A 27,323-nucleotide genomic window follows, 5' to 3' on the forward strand; every position below is an offset into this window, starting at 1 on the left:
CTGGATGGCACCTGGAGTGCCTTTTCTACACCATACACATGTAGTGGATCCCGATGTTCGCTTCGTGATTGTGTACGGTTTACTGGGATGCCAATCAATGTCTATGCCTCCCAGCTTCTTAGTATCGGTGACCCACGCAGCTGCCCCTTCCCTGGTTGCTGACATTATTATAGCGGGGGACTATAACTGTGTACTGAACGGTGTCTTGGACCGTTCTCCCCCCGAGCCCTTACTAAACCCCTTATGACTGACACTTTATTTAGCATACTGAAAGATTTGCAACTTTGTGATATCTGGAGAGATTGTTATCCACAAACTCAGCAGTTTTCCTGCTATACCCCAGCAGCGGGCACCCACAGCCATCTGGATTATTATTTAGTGGCCGCAAATTTGGACCCTAACGTGGCTAATGTAACCTATTTACCCCATAATATCTCTGACCACTCTCCAGTGCTCTTGACTTTAGGAGGGACCCTGAGGGGACCACCCATTCCACTATGGTGACTCTGTGTGGAAGCCTTAGCAGACTCTCCATTTGAGCAAACAGTGATGAATATGTTGATCCATTACTGACAACTGGGGCACATCGACTATTAAAGCTATGGACTGGGAGGTAATAAAAGCAGTAATTCGAGGGATCTGAATGAAGACGGCTTATGGAGTTCATCAGCAACCTGATAGTAATATTAAGACCCTTAAGAGGACATTAGGGGCATTAAAAGGGACCATCCCAATAGACCTGAGAAGCTGGAGGAATGGAGTACAACTTGCAAATCCTTGCTAGATGCCTGGAGTAGGTTGTAAAAACACCAATATAAACAGTATTTCGTCAGCGGCTTTATGTCGAAGGCGGTACAACTGGGGCTATGTTGGACAGGCTGACAAAGCAGTAATCTGCTCATAACCCTATTCTTGCAATTCCCGATGATAGGGGACAGGTGGTCCACACTCCAAAAGCTATCAAAGGCGTGTTCCGTTCATACCTTAGCCACTGCTATAGTCCCTTTCCTAGGATGGGCGAGGAAGTCCCTCGGGCGTACCTGTCCAGGGTGTCTCTCCCTGCTATCTCCCTGGACACCCATCACCAACTCCAGCAGCACATTACTAAAGAAGAGTTGGCCGTCCCAATTCGCTCCCTTAAGAGCTCAAAAACCCCAGGTAGTGATGGCTTCCCTGCGGAATACTATCGAAGATATGCGGACGTTGTAGTGGATAACCTTCTGGCAGTGTATGATGATTCTGTACAATGCAGACAGCTCTGCCTCACCATGCGGGAGGCCATCATCACAATGGTCGCCAAACCAAGTAAGGACCTCACTGTGCCAACAGCCTAAATACCCATCTCCTTGTTGAATGTCGATGTGAAGCTGCTTAGCAGCATGTTGGCTGCCCACCTCCTGCCCTGTCTTCCTTCCATGATACACTGTGACCAATTCGGCTTGATTTCTAAATGTAATACCCTGCACAATATACGACGGCTAGCCCATGTTTATCACTTCACTCAATTCACCCCGGTGGACTTGGCCGTGGTGCTCCTCGAGATAGCACAGGCCTTTGACTCTCTGAGTTGGCCCTATTTATGGCAAGTGCTACACAAGGTTGGCAACTTTATACAATGGGTCCAGTTATTGTATTCGAGTGAGGACAGGGAGCGAAGTGTCCGTCCTCTTCGCCCTTGGTAGGGAAACCCAGCCGAGATGTCCTCTATCATCACTCCTTTTTGCGCTGGCAATGGAGCCTCTGGCCGAGTGTCTTCAGCAAACCCTGCACCCTTGGAGCATTACTGTCGGAGAGACCACGCATGTGGTTTCTCTTTATGCCAACAATGCCTTAATTTACCTCTGCAGGCCTACTGAGTCTGTACCTATTCTCATGTCTGAGATGGAGTACTTTGAAAGGGCCTCGGGTCTCAAAGGTCATCCTGCTAAGTCTACCCTCTGGCCTCCCTTGAGGGCCGGCCGCAGAGAGATCTCCCTCGTCTTGTGATTTCCTCATAGGCCACCAATGTCCGCTATCTGGGGATTCGTCTAACACCGACTGCACAAACTTACCTTAACCTTAATATATGCACAGTGATACAGGGGCTTAAAACCTCTGTGAGATTTTGACAAAAACTACCCCTATCTCTCATGGGATGGATTGCAGTTGCAAAAATGATCCTGCTTCCTAGATGCCTCTTTGCCCTTCAGCGCTCATTCTATATTATCCCTGAAGAATATTTCAAGGTGATCAATAACTTCATTATAGATTTATTGTGGCAGGAAAAAAGGAAACACACTAGCCTCTCCACACTGCAACGGCCGTGGGAAAGAGGAGGCCTGAAGGTCCCTAACATTGAACTCCATTATATGGCCGCTCATCTCCAACATGCCATAGCGTGGCTGGACCCAGAAGACTCCTGGGAAAAGGCTCTGCTACGAGGGTCTCACTTGGAAGGAGAGCTACCAGCCCTGTTGATGCGCTGGTCTGGACTGTCTCAGGACACCCTGTATTTAGTATGGCAGGTGGCCAGTGTCTGGGAAAGTGTGGTGAACAAAATAATTCATAGAGCCCTATACGCCCCTGATATGCCCTTATGGGTGCTGCAACCGTTTCATAAAATAGCCGACTCAATGTGGATCAGGCGCTGGAAGGAGGGGGATGTACTACTGCAGTGGGTGACCTAATGCCCGGATGACAGATTTATCGCAATGGCAGATGCGTTTGAGGCCTTCCACCTTTGACTGGGTCAGTTCTTACAATACAGTAAGATCTCTGCAACTGCAAGGGAGATATGGTCCTCTTTTGCAGAGGTCCCCCTGCACTTGTATGCGGTGTCCACACTCCTTGCAATGCAGGAGGTAGATGCCTCATTTCACACATATACGGGCATTGCGCAAGCCCTGCTTGCTTGGAATACAATGCGGAATGGGCTATTGTCCTGCAAACCCTGACAATACCCCCCTTCTAAGCCCATACCACATGGGATACTGCTGATGGGTTGCCAAAAAGCACAGAAGAACCACAGAGGCATTTATTAAAAGGGCTGGTTCCAAGGAGTCATTTTCTGGGCCATATCCAGTCCATGACACCAAATACCAGATGTGACCATTGCACTTGCGCATTCCTTTAATGGCTTTAACTTGAGACTCTGGAGTGCCATTTATATACACAAGGATAGGGCGAGGATGGGCCCTATTTGATGCCGGCTTGAGGAGGGAAGTGTGAAACACGGGACGGATCTTCATAGAAGCCGTTAGCCGTAATTTGTAATTAACTGGGTTTATTCTTTTCAGAAAGGTAAAGAGTCCTACAAATTTTGGTTGGGTCATCTGTTGTACCTTGAATTTCAAACAATGAGTTTATAGCCATACTTTGTTACCCACTTGGTACACAGGCCCACGCTGTCCTTTCTTATCAACAAATCTCTTGTATTTTTCTTTGGCAACAAGTACATGTCTTCTTGTTTGTTTAGCAATATGAGCCAAATGTTTAATGTGTTCAGCTACAGCAAGAACTGAATAATTTTTTATGGGAATTACTATTAGTAAATAATGGGGGTGATAACCAAAAGTAGTGTAAAAAGGTGAAAAGCAAGTAAAGTGTTGCACAAGATTATATGCAAATTCAACAAGCCAGAGCATTTCCTTCCATGGCAGTAGGGATTCTCGTACAAAACAGAGGTTTTGCTTAATGCACTTAATAACCCTCTCCATTTGTCAGTTGCTTTGTGGATGGAAGCTAGTGGACAAAGATGACTGAATTCCTAGGTTAGCACAGCAAGCCACCCAGAACTGAGACGTGAACTGTGCTCCACATTCTGACGTGATGATCCGAGGGAGACAATGCAACTGAACCATATGTTCCAACAAGAGCTGAGTCAGGTAAGGAGCTGTAGGAACTCCAACTCAGGCTATAAATTGTGCTAATTTAGACAATCTGTCATCCACCACCATATTCGTAATATAAGGCTTGGATAATGGTAATCCTGTGATGAAATCAAAAGAAATATCGTCCCATATACAATCTGCATACAAAAGCTTAATGGAATGAGAACTCCTTTTGGTTTCGAGTGATCTGCCTTGGGCACAAATGCCACAATTGTTTTTTTACTGGTTTACATCATCTGTAACACCAGGCCACCAAAAATGGCATAATACAATTTCCCATGACTTTGCTCTACCCTGGTGTGCAAGAGTGGGTGTATCATGACACCACTGGATGGCTTGCTTTCTTAACTCTGCTGTGGGTACATACATTTGAGACTCCTGAAAAGGTAACCCTTCTTGTATCTTCCTAAGAATGGGATGGGATACCCATTTAGCTAGATCCACTAAGGGTTTGAACATTCTCAAGAAATCTCAGGACAGTATTAGGTCCTTTTATGTGCTCTGGTGGAATGATATAAGACATAGCCTTCTCTTTCTGCTGACCATCCCTTCATAATATCGGCGTAGAGAGTCATTCTTTCTATTTTCAGAGCCAGGACAAAAGGTGACTGCAAAATTATATTCTGAGAAAAACAGGGACCATCTTAATTCACAAGGAAACAACATTCTGGCAGACCTTAAAAACTGTACATTGCAGTGATCTGTATGCACTGTTAATGGGAATTTCATCCCTAACAAATAATGTCTCCATTCGTTTAAGGCTTTGCGTATAGCTAGTAGTTCTTTCTCTGCTACGGTATAATTTTCTTCATCTGCATTGAATTTCTTGTAGGAATAAGCTACTAGATACAGCTGACCCGTCTCTGAATGCCTTTGTGATAAGATTGTACACATAGCTTTGTTTAAGGCATCTGCTTCTACAACAAAGGGTTTATTAACATCTGGATGGGCTAGAATGGGGGCAGAAACAAAGGCCTCTTTAGGAGTCACAACGGCTCTTTCACTGCCAGGAGTGCACTGAAATCTGGCATTTGTATGCAATAACCTGGTAATTGGTGTTACTATTGAGGAAAACTGAGGGATAAACCAGTGATAAAAGTTTGCAAACTACGGATTTTTAATATCCTTAACATTCTGAGGTTGTGGCCAGTTCTTAACAGCCTGCACCCTCCCCTCAGACATGGTTAACCCTTGAGGAGTGATGATAAACCCCACAAGTTCCACTTCATTTACATGAAATGCGCTTTTTGGAAGCTTGCAGTACAGACCATGTTGCCTTAAGGTGCCCAAAATAGCTATGACATGGTGTTCATGTTTAATTTCTGTTTGAGAGTAAATCAAAATATCATCAATATAAATGATAACAAACTGATCCAAAACGTCTTTCAACACGTAATTTACAACATATTTGACACACTGCCTCGGCATTACATAGCCCTAAGGGCATGACACAATATTCATAGATTCCAAATAGTGTACGAAATGCTACCTTACATTCCTCCCCCTCTCGAATGAGGTCCAAGTGAAAGGCCCCTCTTAGATCTAGATGAGTATAGATGGTTGTTGTCTCCACCTGATCTAATAGGACAGTAATGAGAGGGAGAGCATACTTATTCTTGATGGTTATATTGTTTGAGGCCTGATAATCAATACAGGCATACAACTCCCCATTTGCTTTCAGTATAAAGAACAGGGCAGACACTGCAGGTGATTTAGAAGGACATACAAATCCATTGTCCATGTATTTATAAGGATATTCCTTCAAGTGCTGATTTTCTTTTTCTGTGAGTGCATATATTCGGCTGCAAGGTATTTTAACCCCAGCCACTAAATGAATTTGACAAATATAATTTCTTTAGGATGGCAAAGTCTCAGCACAAGGTTGACTGAACACATGCTGGTATTGTGCAGGTAATGTTATCTCTTTTTCCGCTGCAGTAGTGATAGTGTGATGCAAAAGAAGCATTAGAGATTTAAGCATGCTGGGCATGATTGCATAATTCCTGACAAAAAGTATATGAAAACTCTATACTACTCTGGCTCCAATCAATTGTAGGATTATGGAGATTTATCCAAGGCATGCCTAATATTAACTTGAATTGGGGGGCATCAATCACATCAAATTGAATGTATTCTTGATGGTGAACCTTTTCATCTCTACAATGAAAAATGACCATCCCCATATGTCTGGTGATAATTCCAGATGACAACATGGTTCCATCAACTGCATTTTTTCATATATTTCATGTTGTAAATTTAAATAAGTACTAAGAATCAAGTAAATTACCCATAGCCACTGAATCAATAATATCTTTCACAGGTTGCATATGGTTATTATTGGTTTCAGTGTCTGTCTTCAGTGTAATATGTGGTACTGCTCTTTGTTATGTGTTAGCCACACTCTGTAAAGGAGATAAATAGTTAAATCCCGTAACATACTTGTGAATCTGTGACAGTATTATTGGTTTTCTGACCCCTTTTGCTTAATAGACTTGGGCTGTGTCATACAATCTTTGATGAATCACCTTTTTCCCACAGTATAAACAAAGGCTGTTCCTACAGCATATATCCCTTTCTTCTCGAGATAAAGGCCATGAACCCCACCTATTTCCATGGGTTCTGAGCAGTCAAATACCGGACTAGGCTTGGATCTATAAATGGCCTTGTTTTCTATGTTTTTCTTATCCCCTCTTTTTTCTGACAGGAGGCGGTCTAATTGCCATGTCAGATTTATGAGATCAGAACAACTGGTCAGCTGAGGCTTAAATTGCACCATTATGTCTTTCAATTCATCTTTTAATCCTTTATGATAAAGGGCAGCTCTTTTTCCTTCGGGCCACTCTGACTCTGCCACTAACCAACTGAACTGGGTTAAATAAGTAACTAAGGGCCTGATTTAGAGTTTGGTGGAGGGGGTCACGTTTGTGATGGAGTAATCTGTCCGCCAAACTCTAAATCAGGCCCTAAATCTTTATTCCCTTGGAGTAATTCCCACAATTCACGATCTGTCAACCTAGTGATTGTTCTTCTTCAAAAACTTTTTCAAACTCAGGGCCTGATTTAGGTCTTGGCGGTCGCACCACCAAGCTGCGTCTGCTGCAGACCCAAAAAGACCGTCAAGTTGGCGGTGTTCTGCCTGCTTTATTTTGATGTATTGCAGCTGAGCCAAAGACCGCCACAACAGAGTCCACTCCATCACACTAGCTGTATCCCGCAGTTGACATGGCAGACTCCAATGCTGACGATTAGGCCATCCTTCGCCATCTTGACAGCTGGATCCCACAGAGTCTAGTAGCCCACACCTGTTGTACCTTGGACAATTGTGAACACCTGTAAAACACACTATGAACACACTTCATTTCAGACCATGATCCTTCCCCATCATACTGCTACAGACCATTTGGATGCAGGAACGTTTCTGTGTTTCTCTCTCGTTGTATTTTTTTTTCATATGAGTTTTGTGGATTATCCTTCATCTTTTTGGGCACTAGTTTTTCACAATTATTCACTAAGGCAGGGAGGAGAACTCCACAATTCACAGAGGGAGATCTGTCTGTCATGGTGGAGTAAATCATTAGAGTACAAATTACAACCATATCTCAGAAAAGGCAAATGTGGTCCAGAATAGTTGACAGAGTGAATGCTATATCTAACAATCTGCACACACAGTTGGAGATTAGGAAGAGGTGGAACGACCTACAGAGGAGAGTCTGTTCACTGGCCTCCAAGCATCATCTGGAGGCGTAAAGGAATGGTGGTAGATCTCCCAACCCCCCATAACAACTCTTTCCTTGTGAGGAGACGGTCTTGCAGATCCTACATCCTGAAGGCTTGACTGGAATCCCTGGTGGAGTGGAGTCTGGTAGGTTGCACTTAGCAATGCCTCAACAATCACAAATGAAGTCCTGGCCTTTAGTTAGACGTGCTGAATGGTTCAACACCCTTAGCAAAACAGATATGACTAAACTTGACCACACAAAATATCTTGTTTTATACCAATTACTAGCCTCATTGCTGTATCTCTCTCTTTAACAATGTGCAATATGTTTAGTCAGATTGTGTGTTGGTTTCCATGGATCATTCCTTGCATTTGCTCAGTCCCTTGCTTTTTATCAATATATGTTTTTGTTCTCTCAAATACAAGTCTAAAACTCCATCCATTTGCACAGGAAGGTATTTACACCTATTCACACCATACCCATATGTGTGTACATGTTGTAAATGTGTGTTCACCCTCACTATAGTCACTGAAACAGATATGTGTAACTAATCTGTTAAACAAGTATGGACTATGGTGTAAACAGATCACTACCACTACCACAATGCCCTGATTTTTGGTTCTGCAAAACAATAGTGCATTGCAATGTTGCTCCACCTTCATTTACTTCCATATTAGCACACATATCAAAAAGTTGGGCATTTGACAGTCACCATGTCATGATATGGATTAAAATGGCACTTGTGTATCACTAGCATCTTGAAGCCTTCTCATAGCTACATTGAAGTTATGTAAATGCTCACAAATTAATAGTCTTTTGAATACAATATTTTCAGCAATGTGATGTTTCATGCTGAATAGAAGTAGTAGCCACCCACAATTTACTTTGAAATGTCCATAAGATGACCAATGACTGTGGGATGCTGGCCTGGCTTATAGTGGGTACTTGATGGTACCAACACCTTATGCCAGGTCCAGTTATCCCTTATTAGTAGATTAGTAGTGTTCTAGCAGCTTAGGCTGATAGAGGTAGCTATAGCAGAGCAGCTTAAGCTGAACTAGGAGACATGCATAGCTCCTCCTATACCACTTATATCATATAAGTACTATATCATAAGAAACACAATACTCAGGGTTACTAATAATAAAGGTACTTTATTTTAGTGACAATGTGCCAAAAATATCTCAGAGGATATACTCCCTTAGGAGGTAAGTAAAAATACACAAAATATACACACAAACCAAAATCAGGTAAGTAAAACAGTTACAAAATAGTGCAAACACTGTAGAATACAATAGGATGTAATAGGCCTAGGGGCAACACAAACCATATACTATGAAAGTGGAATGCGAACCAAAAATGGACCCCTACACTTGTGTTGTGTTTAGAGGGTCGCTGGGAGTGTAAGAAAACACCAAGGGTGTCCAAGATACCCCACCCCAAGACCCTGGAACATAGGAGTAAAGCACTACTATTTCCCCAGAAACACACTAGAGTCGTGATGGAGGATTTTGCAAAGACCACAACAGACTGCAAAGCACTGAAGATGGATTTTCAGGACCTGAGGACCTGCAAAGGAAGGGGACCAAGTCCAAGAGTCCCGGATGAAGGGTCAAAAGGGCTGCCTCCGGATGAAAGAAGCTGAAGATTCTGCAACAACGAAAGGTGCTAGGAACTTCTTCTTCATGCAGAAGGCGTACCACGGAGTGCTGGAGGATGCAGATTTGTTTCTTTGGCAAAAGACAGCAAACATGCCTTGCTAACTGCAAGAGTAGTGGTTAAAGAAAAAGGGTGCTACCCGGGCCCAGGAAGGACCAGGATGTTGCCACTTGGGAGAGGAGACAGAGGGGGCCCTCAGCAACGTAGAGAGCCCATGCACAAGAAGGGAGCACCAGCAGAAGTACTTGAACACAGGTTCAAGAAGTCTGAACCCGGCGGTCATCTCAACACTGCAAAAGAGTGTCCCACGAAGCCGGAAATCAACTCAGGAAGCTGAGCATCGCAAAACAGAGTGCTGGGGACCTAGGCTTGGCTGTGCATGAAGAATTTTGTGGAAATGTGCACAGAATATCTAGCAGCTGCACTTCACATGGTGCACAGGATTACTATCTGGAGAGGGGAGGCAAGGACTTCCCTCCTCCAAATTTGGACAGTTGGACCACTGGACAGTCTGGGTCAGTTGGGTCCACCACCTGTGTTCCAGGGGCCATGCTCGTCAGGATGAGAGGGGTCCCAGAGTACCGGTGATGCTGAAGTTTGGTGCCTGCTGAAACAGGGGGAAGATTCCGTCGACCCACAGGAGATTTCTTCATGGCTCCCAGTGAAGGATGAAGGCAGGCAGCCCCAAAAGCATGCACCACCAGGAAACAGTCGAGAAAGCCGGCAGGATTAGGCGCTACAATGTCGCTGGTAGTCTTCTTGCTACTTTGCTGCAGTTTTGCAGGCATCAGCGGTCGATCCTTGGCAGAAGTCGAAGAGAGAGGTGCAGAGGAACTCTGGTGAATTCTTGCAAGTCGTTATCTGAGGAAAAGCCCACTGGAGAGACCCTAAATAGCCCTCAGAGGAGGATTGGCCACCTAGTCAGCAAAGCACCTATCAGGAGGGGTCTCTGACATCACCTGCTGGCACTGGCCACTCAGAGGCCTCCAGAGTGCCCTCACATGTCTGGATCCAAGATGGCAGAGGTCTGGGACACACTAGAGGAACTCTGGGCACCATCCCTGGGGTGGTGATGGACAGGGGAGTGGTCACTCCCCCTTCCTTTGCCCAGTTTCAAGCCAGAGCAGGGACTGGGGGTTCTCTGAACCGGTGTAGACTGGCTTATGCAAGGAGGGCACCATATGTGCCCTTCAATGCATTTCCAGAGGCTGGGAGAGGCTACCCCTCCCCAGCCCTTAACACCTATTTCCAAAGGGAGAGGGTGTAACACCCTCTCTCAGAGGAAATTCTTTGTTCTGCCTTCCTGGGACTGGGCTGCCCAGATCCCAGGAGGACAGAACCCTGTCTGTGGGGTGGCAGCAGCGGTAGCTGCAGGGAAAACCCCAGAGAGCTGGTTCGGCAGTACCCGGGGTCCTTAGTGGAGCCCAGGGGATGCATGGGATAGGCACCCCTATACCAGATTTGGCATGGGGGGACAATTGCATGATCTTAGACATGTTACATGGCCATATTCGGAGTTACCATTGTGAAGCTACATATAGGTATTGGCCTATATGTAGTGCATGCGTGTAATTGCATCTCCGCACTCACAAAGTCCGGGGAAATGGCCCTGAACTATGTGGGGGCACCCTTGCTAGTGCAAGGGTGCCCTCACACTTAGTAACTTTGCACCTAACCTTCATCAAGTGAAGGCTAGACATATAGGTGACTTATAAGTTACTTAAGTGCAGTGAAAATGGCTGTGAAATAACGTGTGCGTTATTTCACTCAGGCTGCAGTGGCAGTCCTCTGTAAAGGTTTGTCTGAGCTCCCTATGGGTGGCAAAAGAAATGCTGCAGCCCATAGTGATCTCCTGGAACCCCAATACCCTGGGTACATAGGTACCATATACTAGGGAATTATAATGGTGTTCCAGTGTGCCAATTGAAATTTGTAAAAGTGGTCACTAGCCTATAGTAACACATTTAAAGGCAGAGAGAGCATAAGCACTGAGGTTCTGGTTAGCAGAGCCTCAGTGACACAGTTAGTCCCTACACAGGTACACACACTCAGGCCACAAACTATGAGCATTGGGGTCCTGGCTAGCAGGATCCCAGTAAGTCAGGCAAAAACAAACTTACATACATGTAAAAATGGGGGTAACATGCCAGGCAATATGGTACTTTCCTACAATGACGGTTTCAATTTTAAGTTGAACCACATCGATTCTAATGTTTTACAGGCTGCTAGGCCTTGGAATGATCCAGTACTCTAATCTACTCACCACTGTGTTGGGCCGAATGTCTGCTCCATGTAATGCACAATTCAGAAATAACACTTTTGCATTTCAGAACATCTCTTCAAAGTCATCAATGGAGTTTTCATCTGCGTAAATCAGCCTGCATGCGTAAAACAATGAAAATCACATAAAGGCCTAATCAATCTGTCACTCTGTTTTTACTTTGTTAGGTTGCCCCACTTGTAAATAAAGACACATAAATGCACAAACTATATACTAAACGTATTCTCTGCATATTTCTCAGGTCCAACCACCCCCGGGCCAGTGGACCCCGTCTGCCACCCAAGTCACCTCCTCTCTAGACGAGGTGCAAGCCTTCGCTGACGACTCCACTGCTGCGAGTCCAGATGATCAGGAGCCAGCTGGTCCATCTGCTCTCTCTGGCCAGACAGCTCCAGTGAGTTGCCCTCGGTCCACACCTACACTTTCCACCCCAGCTGCAACACATCTCAGCATGAGGACACCTCGATTTCCTGTGTACCACGGAGATACACACCAATTCCGTGCCCCCAGTCCTTGCTGCTGTTGAGCCAACTCCACCTCCAATAATGCCAGGACCCAGTGGGATGGGGCATACTGCTTCAAGGGCACCGGGTAGTGGTGGTAGGGGTCATGGGAGGAAATATGTGGGCCAGCCATATGAGGCCACTAGGGTCTTTGTCAGCCAGGACACCATTGACCAGAGTTTAGGAGCAGTACAAGAGTCACAAGATGTGATGGTCCAGGTTGTAACTGAGCTCGGGGAGATCAAGTAGGTGCAGAGGAAGCCCACGTTGGAAATACACAACCACAATGAAGATATGAAGCTCCATGAGTGGGGTGCTTTACGACCCCTAGCACCATGTGAGCAGAGCTTTTCCCCATTCCATCTTCCACTGTCTGTGTTCCCTTTATATCTGGCCCAAGTAAACCACCACCAGCCACAGACAGGGAGGACCTGCCACATAAGGAGGCTGCTCCTCACACCCCAGTCTTTGCACCTGTGCTCCCCTCCTCCCCAGAGGGGAGGAGCATCGGGACCACCAGCACAGTATGGCAAGACCGCCACCACCACCTCCAAGAGAAGCAGATCCAAATTCCCCCCACTGTGTGTCTACTATTCACTCTGTGGACTATTTCAGGGACACATTTATCTTTTCTGAGGACAGTTGTATTTTGTACATTGGACTTCAAACAGTGTTTCTGTTTTTGTATATACTACCATGCTTTTATCCACCATGATAGACTTTTTTTGTTCATTTTCTCATTTTTTGAGTCACCTTTCTGTTCTTTTGTGTCATGCACATAAATGATATACAGACAAACTTCAAGACTCTTGATGGATTTATTGTGGCATTTCATTTGTCAAATATGTCTTCCACCATCATGTTGTCAAATCTTTTGAACATTTATTTGCAAATTAAAATTAGAATTTAGGCAATGTGTTACCCATTTTATTCACAGAAAACCAATTCATAATGTATTGGGAACATACATATGTAGCTAACAAGTTGTTGAGGAAATCAGAGCTGAGTTTCACAAAGCATGCATACGCCAAATAGTTTGTGCTATTCAGGGGTGGACCCTCCACGACTATGACAACATAGAAGAAAGGAGCTACTGCATTGGTTCAAATTAAATAAGCAAACTATAATTGATGCATGACCTCAGTTGGAGCTATACATACAGCCCTCACAATAGGAATTGTACATCATGCCCGAGAGTGCCTGAGGAGGTGGGAGCTTCCAATCTGCGCCAGTCAATCGCTACTTCACAGGCGCTTGTTTCTCAATGTGCGGGACGAGTGAGGAGAGGACCACATGCTCCAGAGTGCATGAGTGGCTGAGGAGGTGGGAGCTTTCAATCCACGCCAGTCACGTGCTACTTCATGGCCACTTGTTCTCCTCTGCGTGGGATGCACGTGGGTTGCACCCACGTGCGGGCTAATGTGAAGACCGGGCCAAGAGTGGGCCTGTTTGCGTCAGTCCGAGGCTGTACAAGGCTGGGCCCCCGATACAACATAACCAGCCCCAACACCGCCTGGTGAAGAATATTTCTATTCTCTCTATCTGCTTTTAACTTGCATCACGGGCAAGCACAAAGTGGTTGGAGGTCCTGCTGTGCCACGTAAGCCCACCAGTATTGATACCATGTTAGAACAAGTCATTGGGGTGGTGACTCTTGAAATTGACTTGGCTGAACGGAGGTTATCGCTGGGGGGTGCAGATAGCTTGGGGCAAGGGGGAAACTGTTCTATTTTAATGTGTACTGGTGTAGGTAGCCAGATAGATGAGGATCCCACCAGAGCAAATAGAGTTCCATTAGTCCACCCCAGTCTAATGCCAATGCATTATACTGTTGTCTCTGAAGTCAGCAGGAGTCCCTCTTTGACATTCTCGAAGACAGAGAGTGTTGCATCTCCCATTGAGCTGGCATATAGGTGGAAGAAACGAGGGATTCGATGTGGGGGTACAAAAATGCAGCCAGACACAAAAAGAAGAAAGCTCTGCTCACCATTGGGACCCCTGATCTGGGGGAAATATTCAAGTGTCTTGAGTTGATAAAAGAGGCCCAATTAGATCCCATTAGATCTTGTTTTGATTTGATTGAGTCACACTTGGAGTCTCTACATCAGTCACTTTGCCTGCCACCTAGAGGGTAGGTAATACAATGTGACATTTTAAATCAGTCTGTCGCTGGGGCTGGGGAGAGGCACTTGAATCGCCAGGGGGACAGACTGAGCGTCTCCTAATCCTTGTTACAGACCTCATTGTGTATGATGCAACCAACTCATGAAAAAGGGAATAATACTGGTACCAAATGTGGGAAAGCAGGAGCTGTCCAGGGTGAGGGACATACTTTGACCACTCCACTTCAGGAGCAGCCATCTGTGGTATCTACACCAGTTACTGAAAACAGCAGATGTGGAATTGCGGCTCCCACAAACCATGTCTGTGGGCTATACTGGGCCCTAGCTCACAGGCATCATCTCCCCCTGGACTCTACCCCTTTTGCAGCTATTTTGGTAAACGTCCCTCCCTTGACTTCAGGGGTAGAGGAATCTATGAGTGAACTAATTCAAAAAGCCAAACATCGGTACTTTGCTAAGTGGGGTATACCTGGTCACGATTGTGATAATATTACCATGGCGCAAAAAGTGGGTTGGCTAGGCCCCAGGCAAAAATTGTTTGAATGGGAGTGCATTGTGCTGAATTTTGGGCAGCCGGCTATAGTCAGGGGACTGATCTTTTGCGATACTGCAGAGGGGGTGTGCTGGCCAGACATTCAAGTCCTCCCATAGGTTTTTTTAATCCTCCTGCCTCGGTTCAAAAGTTAGGGGATTGCAGGCATGTGCTTACCCATAATAGGGAGAGATTAGACTGGGTTTTTATAGCGCCACTGGAGCCGAAGAATAGATTTCAGCCATTAGGGGATCTGGAATGCAACTCAGAGCAGATTTGAGATGCCCCGGCCCCAGAGTTCGATTACACCCTTTGTTGAGGTTCAGAAGCAGCAATTACCTCTTCTTACAATTTGCAGTTGGAATATTGCTGGGTAGTAAAAGAGAAAATTATATTTGGCTAGAACAAATTTGAGTATTTGATGTTGCAGGATTGTAAGAGACCTGGGAATCAGAGCATAACTTTTGTTTAGATGGATAAACCTCTTTCTCAGTACTAGCACAGCCTTCACAGATCGGCAGAGCTAAGGGTGGTTTGCTTTTATCGCTTTCCTTGGGCATAAGGTGTACACCTACCCCTACCCAGATTGCGCTCGACACGAGGAATTTGCTGGCTGTCAAATTCGATTTTGAAGGTCTTCATAGTATTTTGTTGTTACATTTTATAACTCACATGATCGGAAATTCGGCACTGAACATTTAGGTACCCTACACTGTGTTTTACAGTATTTCCAGGGGAAGTAAAAATCTCCCTCTTCCATTGTTTTATTGGGAGATTTTAATTTACATCTGTGTCCTTTAAGTTGTTATGGCACTAAAAGCACCTTAGATGTAGGTTTTGAACAGGGTATTCATTTTGAACATTCTGGATGATGTCCTGCAGAGTTTAAGCTGGCACACACCAGAGAGGGCATGGAAGGGCCTATCGTCCCAACTTTTAAGGGAAGTGAGGCCAATACGATTATTTATTACGTGTTTGTTTCAGCCTACTTGGTCCAGTTTGTGTATAGTTTCGAAGTACAGTGGTCTGTATTTAGTTACCTTAATCCTCTAGCCCTTTTTATAGATTGGGGAAGCCAAAATGTCATGATGACAGCTATTGGCCCTACTAATAAAGAGATTACCCCACATGATCAGGGACGTAGGTTCAAAAGGAGTAAGGTTCCCTGTGACTCCTTCCTTAATTCCCTCCATGATATGTGTGACACTGATTTCCAGCTGTGCTTGAGTGACTCTGGGAATGATGAAGTGCTTCTGGATGCTTTTGGAAGAATTTGTATGGAAATTAATAGCAACCTCAGGGCCACAGGCAGTCATGGGCAACATACAGGTGAGAGATGGTTTGATTCCAATTGCTCTAATGCCCTCCATAACCTGAAAGTGGCTGTAAAGTAAATCCCCAGAGATACGACAGACGTAGCCAGGAGACAGAAGGATTATAAGCTCACTATGCTAGCCAGTAAGAAAGAGGTGAGGAAAAAAGCTTGGGAGAACTTGGTGAAAGCGCTTACCTTAAGCAATAGTGTTACATTTTGAGAGATTATTAACCGTCCCTTTTTCTCAGGTGAAGCAAACAAAGTAGTAGCCTGTACAATTCCAGCGGATGCATGGGTAAAGCATTTTTCAAGGATTTATGGCAAACTCGAGGTGACTGTGTCTACTGAATCTGTGAGTACACCCAAGGAGGACGTTGCTGCTTGTTTTACGGAGGAGGAGGATGGGGCTGCTTTTGTAACTATGTCTAAGAATAAGGCCCCAGAGACTGATACGGTTACCGCTGACTTATTCAGTTATGATATCCTGGTTTGGATAAAGATTTTGACACAAGTATTTAATGAGGCTTGGTGGACAGGTGATGTTCGGTTTTTGTCTTTGTGTTCAAGAAGGGAGACAGGTAGGACCCCAGATGTTACAGGCTGATTTACTAATTGATTTTTCTGTAAAGATCTTGAGCAAGGGGATTTTGGCGAGGTTAGCCAATTGGTTGGAACAAAGGAATGTGATCTCTGGTTTCCAGTAAGGGTTTAGGCAGGGAACTTGACAAATGCATTACCCTGAACTTGATAGTTGGAAAATACACAGTGGTCAGAAGAGAGCGGCTACACCTAGCCTTTATGAATTTGTCATCGGCCTTTGACCTGGTTAGCAGAGCTTAATTATGGTTGATGCAAATTGATATGGACTCAATGCACTTTTACTTTTTCTGCAACCACTATAGACATCTGAGACAGTGTTACATCTTACCATTGCTTAGAATTTTGCATAGCTATTTTAGTCATGTTTTAAACACAGTAGTTTAGAAAACTAGGCTTGACGTTGTGCACTTTAGCCCAGTTACATTTTATTCAGCATTGCTTTGTTTTTCTAGCATTAGCCACATTTACAGTGTTGTTTTATTTTCTCGATCGGGTTGTTCTTTCACTTAGGAAAGCATTATGTTCTTAGCACAGCATTCATTTAACTTTGTGCCTTCCTCAAGGCTGCAGCCAGATAGGGTTGCCGGCAAAAGTGGTATGCTATGTCTCTGATATTCACAGAAACATACATATCCTTACTTGGGGACCTTTTCTTAGAACATCAGGTGTTTTATTATAGAAACACTTCTCTGTCCCATACATGTTAGAGGGAGATTCCAGCCAGATTACCACAACTGCATGCTGAGCGCTGAACGTCTTCACTACAGCTGCTTGCTTAGACTGCTGAATACCTGGCCTATTTGGGGACGGTGTCTTTTTAAACAACAGGCTTCCTTGCTCAGGTAAGGGGGAAGATGTCTTCCCAGGAGGGAACCTAAAGGCCGGATTAGGGCTTATCACGCTGTGCTCTAACATAGCTGAGGTAGGAAATATAAAAATATTATTCCTAGTGACAGTATGGTGGAACTGTTTTTGTGTTGCACTCTTATTGTCACAATATTGCTTCTACTGTGTTTTATCATTCTAGTTATTGCGATACATGCCATTTTATCTAAGATGCAGTTACTTAATGAACTATACTCTGCTTCTGTTTGTCTTTGCCTGTGTAGACTAATGTAACTGAGAGAAAGGGATATGATCTGATCGACCCCGATTCCCCTGAGGGAATGCCCTGAGGAGTCCGCTCTGTCATGCGCCTGGTTGCTACATTCATCCACGCTCTTGGGTGGAGATAAGGCACTGCTAGTTGTCCGGAAAACCTGGATTGGGCCGACAGGTGTCACATGTTGAGGGATTGTACTCACTACCGCACAATTCAGGTGATCCTGCAGCCCAAATCCAGTGGTCTCCTCAGGATAATGAGAACCTAAGCGATAAAAGGGAAATGTTTTTGGCAGGTAGAACCTGCCCTGCTCCATCTACAACTGTTGCAATCCCCTGTAGTCTGTCATAATGTGGCTATCCTTTTGTCAGATGCACTTAGGCTGAGGAAAAGGCACATATGCCTCTGAAGGGTTGGGGTTTAGACACTTATTCTGTCTTTATGTTATTTATTTCATGTTTATAGTCCCTTTGATGGATTTTATGACTGATTTTTTAACAGTATCTATTTGTTCTAAATGTGCTCAGACTAATATAAATTTTAATATTTGAGTGTTTTTTATATTCCTTTTTTTTTTAAAAGGTGCTTTAATATTGCTGTACATTGCTAAATTGCCTTTTAAGTTCTCTTTCGGTACTGCTAGGAAGCTGACGCTATTCTTTTACGCTTTGATGTATATGGTTCTTTGGTTTATGCTTTTATGGATTTTGAATTAATCCGAATAAAGTTCATTGATCTGCCAGTAACAACATTTGAGGCCACATGACCATTAGAGGACACTGTGGAAGTATCTGGTGAAATGAGACAACCATCATTCAGTGTTGTGCTAAAAAGATCTATCAGCTCTTGGGAGACACATCAAAGCTACTTCTACTGAACACAAAGTGAAGATTTAGCCAATGATGAACAGTATGCTATGGCTTGACATTCAAAAGTGGTTTGAGTAAGTTAGGTGGCACATATTGCCTTGATGGCACATCACAGAGAAAACAGGTCTGATATAATCTCCTGTGCTTCCATTCTATCACAGTGCAAATTGTCTCCGTACAAGATCTGTCCATCCCAAGTGGGTGTCTGTCCCAGGATCAACGCATGTTCACTTTGTACTTTCCAACAGCAACATATCACTGCAAATGTCACAACTTTGACATGGTGAAGGACCCTGAAACAGAATAACAAGACATAATTAAAGATTTCACTTATTAAATTTGACGCAAATGACAAGTTAGGAGGACACACATACTTAGCACAAGCAAAGTTAATCTGTCAATAACCACAGTAGTTAATGTAGCGAAATTCTGATCCACTAACATCTTTGCCATGGACTTTCATGAATTGAACATTCCTACCAAATTACCATTGAGGACTGATATTCTCCCGGTGTCACAAGTTGTTCTGACATAGGAGGATAGAATATGTAAAGCTAAACACACTCAGGTGAAGAAGTGGTCAATCACATCTTGAAGCTGGTCATCTCCTTCTTTTTCACCACTGTCATCTTCATTGGGCATTTCAACATCCTCACTTGGTGGCTCTTCACGGTCTCCCTCCTCTGCGACTATTGGGATGTTCAGCCGCAGGGAGATGTTGTGGAGCATGCAGCAGGCAACTGTGATTTGGCACACCGTATCGAGGGACCCCCAGTCTTGTCCAGATGCCATCTCATTGAAGCAGATTTTCCCATGGCGCGGTTGGATTCCTCAGCTGCGCTAACAACCATGATCTGTTACGATAAGCTGAGTCTCCTACATGGAAGTAACATATCAATAGATTAATAACATATCAAACCACTGTACTTTTCTAAAACTTGGATTCAAGCAAATTATCATCAAGTCATACTGTACTTACCAACAAACCAGGCCCTCTCTGGTCCAAGTTGTGACATCTGCAAGATTATGGTGCTGTTCTGTAGTACAACTGAATCATGTGCTGACCCAGGAAAGAGGGCATGCACACTTGAGATGTATAAATCCGGAAAGATAACTTGCACATTGATGGAATAAAAGTTCTTACAATTGTGGTATGTCTGTTCCCTGGCATGTTGTGGTACCAAAGCAATGTGTGCCATCAATTGCTCCAATCATTAGTAAGGCCACCCAAGTCATAAACTTCTCCCTTCACATCGGCCATATCTGAGCTCTTGGAAACTAGATGAAGCTGTTGATGTGTCTCATCATTGAAGCAATGGCTTCTTGTCGCACACCACTGAAAGTTGGTTGGGGCATGCCCCCAGTTACTGCCACAATGTATTGAAAAGAGCCAGTGGCCATACAATTAAGAGCTGTCATGAGTTTCACTATTGGTGTTATTGCTGTTATATTCCTATGGTGAGGCAGGACATCAGACTCCAACCGCTGACACAAATCCAGGATAGTTTGCCTATTTAGCCAATTCATTTAATTACATCCCTTTCCTCCATGGTGGCAAGGTCTGGAAAGGGCCAGGAAAACCAGAGGCTTCCTACTCATGCCTTGGTTCAAAGGTCTGCATGTATAAAAAAGAAAACATCAGCTTAAATAGTCACACCACACTTTGAACTTCAACACACATCTTATGTCTTGGTAACATTAGGAAAGTTGTGTAATACATGTACACACAAACTAATTTTTTCATTTTTTTCTTTTTTTAATTATGTGCAAATAATACATTTAAAATGTAATATTTGCACATAATTTTAATTTTTTTAAATCATGTCAATGGTGATATGACTTCCACAGCGTCACTATTGATGTGAAAATGCAGTCACGGTTCACATTTTATTGTGTCAATTTTGCCAAGAACAGTGTTGTCGTATCTGATATTTATAAATACACTAGCCTCCATTTGGGTTAAGGGGGTGCACTAACAAATGAAAAATGCAAAGCTTCACACCCTAAAATGGCAGATGCCTGACCTTGCCATCAAGACACTGGCTACCCGATGGCCGTTGGTAGAAGTCGACTCTGTAGTAAGTGGTACCCTCCACTATGGTCCCTGTCGTAGGCTATAACATATGTGACGGCTACTCCCAAAAGCCAATGGCTGTGTCCATCTCCGTCACGGAATGCATCTCCCCTGACTTGAACACGGCATATTTAAAAATAGCTCACTTGCCTCCTAACGTTGCAGTCAACAAAACCTCTTCATTCTTTGCTGCTGGTACTGACCTCTGGGAGCCAGGGTGCCAGGCAAAGCAGGCGGCAGGGCCCCTGCCTTTAGCATGGAGGAGATGGAGGTCCTGTCCCTGTACATCAAGCTCTATGGGACCCCAGAGGAACAGGTACATATCTGATTGAGAAATGTTTGACTAACTTACTTGTTTCTTTTTTGTCCACATCCTAATTTGTCCCTTTTTGTTCATATGTGAAGTTTTGTGATTGGAGTGGAGTAAACTGAATGATTCTGCTGGGGACACAATGTTGTTTGCCATTGTTAGAAGTGTCTGTGCATGGAAATGTAAAGTCACTTGAAAAGAGAAGCTGTAATATCTGTCCATGTAACTCACAATTTCAGCTCCATCAGACAAACTGCAGGTCCCTTAATACAAGTGACCAGTATACAGTGTACCAGTAGTATGAGTAACAACATACAGCCAATATCAAAATGATAGTAATGTTAAGTGGCAGAAAATGTTTTAAAGTAGTGGAGATATCTGATGCTGTCCTGTCCATCGTAATTACAACCCATATATGGAATAGGATCCCCTGTGTGGCTTCATACATGACATGGTGCCACATATTTCCTGTGCTGCAACTTTAAATGCCACAGGCTCTACATCATTCACACATGTATGTTCCATTCCTACACACTCTTGTTTCAAACATCCCCCAAATCCCTGCTCTCGTGTACTCATAGCTGCCTTTTCATCCTGCCCTTAGGCACTGTATGTGATGCAAACCCTGGGTTCTGACTCTTAGAAGTGTAGCTGTGCTTGGGGTTTATGCAAGGATTGTACAGGTTGTTTAGCCTGTAGTACCTCACAATTATTGTAATTGGGAGTGGATCTCACAACAGGAACTGTTTCATAGCACTGGCCTAGATTATGTTTTGGGCCTGAATTGGTAACATGAGGAGATAGACAGTGTTGAGGGTGCTCAAATGAACACTGCAAATCAATATTTCTTAGGAACCTCTAAATGTTCTAGGAAAAAATGGAGTTACTGTTTAGTGAATGTATATGAGTGATGCTACAAATTGTGTCACAGCACTACAGACAACAAAAATCACTCAAAACTTCTCTTCTTGTTCTTTTCTATCACCCATACAGCTCATCAAATGTAGGAAATATGGAAGGCCATCGCTAAGAAAGTGTGGACCCTGGGGATCCATAAGTAGCACAGCATGCATTGTCAGAAGAGGTGGGAGGACCTGCGATGCTTGACGCACAAGTCTGCAGAAGGCCAGCTCAGACAGTCCTCTCAACAACCCAAGTGCCCCACACAGACTCCACCCTTAATGGACCACATCCTACCTGGAGCTTGATGGGCAGTTGAGGGCCCAACAGCAGCATCAAGGGGGTAAGTTATTGTCTGTAGATATTTTTGTTGTTTAACCTTTTTAATTTCCAGCTGTGTTGTATGGCACCTACATGACAGTTAACACACATCCAACGCAAAGGAGGATTTCTGAAGGTGTAAGTCAATCAAACTGTGTCTGATGCTGTGTCTGCTGTATTGCTTTGTGCTGAAGGTTGCCACTAGATTTCTCATCACAAACAAAGTACTGTTTTGAGCCGACACATGGCTACATGCAAACTAAGGGGTACCTGCATGTTCTCTATGGGGAGACAGTCGGACCAAACATACCCCATTTAATGAGTGGGATGCTCCATTGCAAAATTGAGTAGGTCATGTAGGCCCAGTTATTGGTGACATGGCAAATTTCACACTTATGCTGAAGTTGAAGTAGCAGACTTGACATTGGTAAGTTGGTGCTATGACACAATGATAATGAGCATCTGCTCCAAAAAGAATGAAAGCATGTGTACAGGGGCATCATTCCTAATCTGGAACATGTCTGAAACCTGTTTGTATAGCAAATTTCTATTCAGTTCATGTGGACATTAGCAGGTTGGCATGATGCCTTAGTCCTTCCCAAATATGCATGTAATGCAGTGTGTGAAACAAAGTAACATTGTATGCAAACTGTATTGATTGCAACAGGCAGCAATGTGTCCACATTGGTGAGAGTTACATGTCCCCAAACAACATTTTGATGTCCTTAGTTCTGTAGAGATTAGAAATCAATAATGGTGAGAAGTGTGATACTTAAAGGGACACCTGCAGATAGAAGGTTACATCACATAGATGTTGTGATATTCCATCTTGAGAAGTCAATTTCAAGTCCAACACCTGGCTCTTTTGGATATGTGAATATATTTTAGCTCTGTATTGCTGTGGTTTAGAAATGTCTCATGACCTATGTGTTTACTCATGCTGTTGAAGACCTTTGTCATGGAGGGAACTACAAGTGAATAAGAGACAAAGGCATACAAGACATAGGAGCTAGAATAGGGAATTACTAGTCTTTGAGCAAATGTTGTGTGATCAAAGTTCATGTCCAATTGTATTTGCACAGATACACTCAGACTATTGTATCTGTCTTTTCAGCATCGTCTAGGCAAGGCGAAGGTGACAGCAGCCATATCACCAGGGAGAAAGCAGGCCACTGTTGCTCCGGTGTGGACACCATGTACATGGAGGGAGTCAATGGCACGGAGGGTGAGGAGGCTGGCATGGAGGCCATGCATGACTCTATGTCTTCTTCGGAGGCCTCCAATGAAGACCAGTCCTTAGTGGTGGCGGACCTGGGAGCGACTGTTACACCTGCATTGTAGTCCGCTACCCATGTATTTATCTCAACCCTCCCTCTTGCTCCTCCCCCAGATGGCCATAGCCAGCCCCCCTAAAAGGGGTGGTGTCACCTTTGCTGCAGGCACCTCCCCCTTTCCCAGTGTCACAGGCTGTGCTCATTTCGGAAGCTGTCCATCTTTGAAGGACCATCGCTCGAGGCCAGACCACATTACTGAAAGCCACCCAGGGGCTGGCTGACCAGAATACCCAGATGCTGGTTTACCTGTATGGCATTCATGGTGCCCTGTCTGGCCTACAGCAGTCATTACAGGGTCTGGCCTCCTCTTTGAGCAGAGCCTCCCACCCACCACGACCTCATTCCCAGACTCCCACCTCTTCCCAATCCCAAATCCCATCCCCCAGCCCTATCCCAAGTATATTCAAACATTTACACACACCCACTACAACCACAAGCAGCACATCCTCACACTGACATAGCAAAAGCACAGACACAAGCAAGCAGACACAACACACCCCACCACCACAACCACCACGAGCACACCCACCACGACACAAACACACCCACCCACCACCAGCTCATCTGCAGACACCACAACCACCACGGCACAGACATCCACACTCACCATCTGCAAACCTGCAGACACCACACCCACCACTGCACCAACACCTAAACACACCCCCAGCATACCCACAGTCAGCACACTCACCACTACACCAACACCCACCACCAGCAGACCCACAGTTAACACACCCACCACTCCACCAACACCCACACATACAAGAAGCACATCCACAGACACCCCAACAAAACACTCCCACAACAGACACATCCACACACACCCATACTGAACACAAATGCCCACACTCACCCACTCAACAGACAACCAGTAAGAAATACAAATCAAAACATACATGTACACCAGACCCTTAGGCATCCCTACCTTCAACAGACACATACACAACAGACACAGCCACTCCGTCTGCCTCCCAACCCAAACTCCCTGCCAACCGCCCTACCCATTTTCCAATGGAGGACTTACTTTTTGCCTTGGACCTGACCCCTTCGACTTCCAAAACCACCCCTCATAAACGTCATTCCACCCCTTACACATCCCAAACCACCCCTTCCAAATCCCAAACCACCCCTTCCAAATCCAAACCCAACCCTTCCAAATCCCAGCCCGCCACTCCCAAACACACCCCTACCAAACTCAAACACGCCCCTCAGAAACCCAAACACACCCCTCCCGAAACCCAAGGACCCCCAGTGACAGAATTGAGGTACCTGCTCTCTGCCCCATAGAAGCCTGTTCCACAGGAGGTTTATTATGGTAGTGACATTAGGAGGCCAGTTGTGGGCATGCACACACATTGTGGACTAGAAGCCGAGTTCCTTTTTTTCTTGTGTAAAGTTTATTTCATTTGTTTATGAGAGAATGATCTCATTTTTGTAAAACATTTTTATTTAGAGAATACCTTTGTCTTGGTCTTATTTAATGAATGTTACTAATTGTTTGCTGATAATGTTATTTCTGCTAATGTGTGTGCCATGCACTTATTTTCATTTGTAACAGTGACCAGTGCAATTTGTGGATTTTAGTTATTATTTCTAATTGCATACATTAGCGTTGTACATTTGTGATGGACATGTTATTTTGGTGCAAGCATTCATGTTGTTACTGGACACTTACATCAAAATTAATGGAGAATGCATGTGTGTTTATGTTGGTTGACATGATGTGTCAATGAAAAGCACATACGCATTACACAAGGACCCTGGCACATTACAATTAAGTGACATCTAATGTTTGTGATACACTGCACACACCAAGGTGACATGTGACCTTCATACGTCTCGGCCATTTTTATCAGTTTAGAGGTAAGATTGGTAGTACTTTCTGTGTACACCCACAGGTAACACATTGTAGTGGAGTTGCTCCATTGTAATGGGATTGTTTTAATTCCTATTGGGTATACTGTTTCAGTTAATGCTTTTGATTTTATTGAGAAATAAATGCACACACCTGGGTAGACATATTCCTCTTTGTGATTGCGGTGAATTTGTGTGTAGGTGTCCATTGCCATGAATGCAGTTTGTACCAGATTAGCGGCTGCTACTTACATCTAGAGTTCTGTTCCTATACATTTTCTAAGTATAGGATTACACACATAAGCATTGCGCATCATTATGGTGTTGTTTGCCAAAAATATTTACACATGCACAAGTCCAGTGCCACTGTGAAGCAACAATTCCGTGGATAACAGGTATGGCTGTGACTTACCTTCTGTTTTGGCGAAGACAGGGTTGATTTCCATCTGGGCCCAGGAGCAGCAGCAATGGCAGGGCTGGTATGTCTGGTTCCATGGTGGCAGGAAATGTGGAAAGTGAAATAAATTGCGAATTTCATCCTTTTATCCTTCCCAATCCACCCACTCAGGTGTGGAGGATTAGCCGCCACAGTTGCGTCAGCAGGAATGCACATTGTGATTGGCTCAGCAGTAAAATGGGCAGGAGTCCCACCGGCAGACGCGTTAGCCTATGCACTGTTGACGAGGGTGGTGGTAGAGGCTGTCGGCGGTCTTACGCCTATGCTATTGCTAACATCTAAGTAAGGTGGGCGGACTGTCACAGTGGCGAATGGATTATCAGACAGAAAAGTGACAGCAGGAGCGTTACCGCAAAAATCTAATTCAGGCCCTCAGTCTTGAATGTGGTCCAGTGATATAATAGCATATTGCCTTCATTCACCCGGGGTGTAGTCCATGCTGCGGCATCGCCCCCTAAGTACAAAGTTTAAAAAGCTATGTGAGTCTGGGCACCTGTGCTTTATTTGGATCCCCTAAAAAACGTTCAGGAGGTGCTAATGCAATGGGAGAAGGAACATTCACTGTGACTGCACCAGGAGGGGAAGGGTTAGGAGCTCCCATTGGCCTATCCGGTGTGGCGGGTGGAGGATAACATTTTTCTAATTGAGTTTGCAATTGATTCACCCTAATTGCTAAGGCAGTAGTTTCAGCTGGAGATACTGGAATCCCCCACTTTAAAACCGCTATCATAGCACACAAATCATGTATGGAGGCCATTCTGGAAGGCACTGCTAAGAGGATCACAATTGTGTGGGCCAGCTATTCTGTCAACTGTCCAGAGTGAAGGATCCTCAGGAACAGTACCCACCCTAACCCCCCGAGAAGCTCACCTTACAGAAGCACTGGCTCTGACAAGAGTATGAACAGAGGGACAGGGTGGCCAGGTGGGGGAAAGGGAATTAGGGTGAGTACACCAAGGAAGGAAACTTGACAGAGAAAAACAAACAACCACAACACTGGTTGCCAATGTGTAAGCATCTTTCAGGTAATATCAAAAATAGATAATTTTAAAGAAATAATACTATAGCACACCTGCGCCTGATGGAAATACAGCCTCACAAAAACTTCAAATAATCCCTATATGTATCCTCACTGCTACATGCATATAAAGGTTGGTTGGTTAGAAATCCGTGAACCACGGATAAATATAAATCTGTGTGCGTTTGCAAAACTAAACATAAGGAGCGCCTGACTAAAAGATACACCTAACAGAATCAGACTGTTGCTAAAACATAATAGCTGTCATAACAAACAATGTTTGTACATTATGTAGCAATTCATGTGGACAATCACTCTAGTACCACATGGCATCTAGAAATGTCAGTAAGTAATATTGTCAAGGATAAAGCTGTAGCGGGATAAATACTCCTCCCTATAACATATTATATCCTATAACATATCCAAGCTCTCAACAAAGCGCTTTCCCGGAAAGCAGAGGTTGCACTGGAGAAACACCACAGT

The 27,323-nt window shown here is 44.4% G+C and overlaps 1 protein-coding gene across 6 annotated transcripts in view; it reads left to right on the forward strand.

Moving 5' to 3' along the window:
- LOC138292284 (inhibin beta C chain-like) overlaps positions 1 to 27,323 on the forward strand; it is a 583,648-nt gene that overhangs the window by 80,537 nt on the left and 475,788 nt on the right. The window contains exons 3-4 of one of the 6 annotated variants that reach the window (XR_011202629.1): positions 21,950 to 22,199; positions 23,292 to 24,968. The exons of 2 other annotated variants lie outside the window; for them this stretch is intronic. The gene's annotated coding sequence lies outside the window, so the exon portion shown is untranslated. Of the gene's footprint in view, positions 1 to 11,769; positions 12,876 to 17,710; positions 17,752 to 21,949; positions 22,200 to 23,291; positions 24,969 to 27,323 lie in introns of those variants that run through there. 3 more of the 6 variants (XR_011202634.1, XR_011202631.1, XR_011202630.1) reach the window with 3 other exon arrangements.

The sequence above is a fragment of the Pleurodeles waltl genome, chromosome 4_2, assembly GCF_031143425.1.
Source record: "Pleurodeles waltl isolate 20211129_DDA chromosome 4_2, aPleWal1.hap1.20221129, whole genome shotgun sequence".
Lineage (NCBI taxonomy): Eukaryota > Metazoa > Chordata > Amphibia > Caudata > Salamandridae > Pleurodeles > Pleurodeles waltl.